Source organism: Tupaia chinensis, unplaced genomic scaffold, assembly GCF_000334495.1.
Source record: "Tupaia chinensis unplaced genomic scaffold, TupChi_1.0 Scaffold150243_1, whole genome shotgun sequence".
NCBI lineage: Eukaryota > Metazoa > Chordata > Mammalia > Scandentia > Tupaiidae > Tupaia > Tupaia belangeri.
Window position 1 is genome coordinate 1,775,525 of NW_006210084.1, and position 890 is coordinate 1,776,414.

The window sequence follows — 890 nt, forward strand, 5'->3', positions numbered from 1 at the left end:
CCCAAAAAAAAAAAAAAGAGTTAGTATCCAGTGACTCCTAGAAACATCTTAGAGTAATGAGCAATAACCAACAAATAACCAATAACCTTTCTGATCATTGTATAATAAGGAATACACTCAAACCCCTAACTTTCCTAATTCCTCCATTGGGTTTTTTTTTTTTTTTCCTTTTGGATTTGTAGTTTTCTCAACCTTTTCATTTCATTGAGGCCCAAGTCCTTGATGAACCGTTTGTGACCCATAGAATCGCACCTAATTTAGCAGCATGTGTTCTTTGTTGTCGTTTTCCTCTTGACTAGCTCTTTAGATCATCCGTCTATTATTTCCCACCATCATCAGGTCTTTAGGGCTGTGATTGTAACATGATTTCTCTTTGTGTTCCCAGATTTAGTATCTTTTGTTCCTTAGGGATCAGAAGCATCAATTAAAAAGATATAAACTAGTGATTCTACTTAACTAATTCAGCCAAGGTAGTGGGGAAATGTTGAAATCACTGCTTTCTTAGTGTTTCTTTTAAAAATGTGTTTATTTTAAAAAGTTTGGCTACTCTCCTCCAGTTGCCCAAGATGCCAAAGGGAAAGAAGGCCAAGGGGATGAAGGTGGCACTGGCCCCTGCTGTTTTGAAGAAGCAGGAGGCTAAGGAGTTGGTTGATCCGGTTTGAGAAAAGGCCTAAGAATTTCGGCATAGGACAGGACATCCAGCCCAAAAGGAAACTCATCCACTTTCTCAAATGGCCCCACTACATCCAGCTGCAGTGGCAGAGGGCCATCCTCTACAAGTGACTTTTCAGTGATGGCCCAGGTCACCCAGGCCCTGAATCGCCAGATAGCTACTCAGCTGCTTAAGCTGGCCCACAAGTACAGGCCAGAGATAAAGCAAGAGAAGTGGC

The 890-nt window shown here is 41.5% G+C and overlaps 1 pseudogene; it reads left to right on the forward strand.

The window, feature by feature from the left end:
* The first annotated feature begins 560 nt into the window (after positions 1-560).
* LOC102468514 (60S ribosomal protein L7a-like) overlaps positions 561-890 on the forward strand; it is a 5,198-nt pseudogene continuing 4,868 nt past the window's right edge.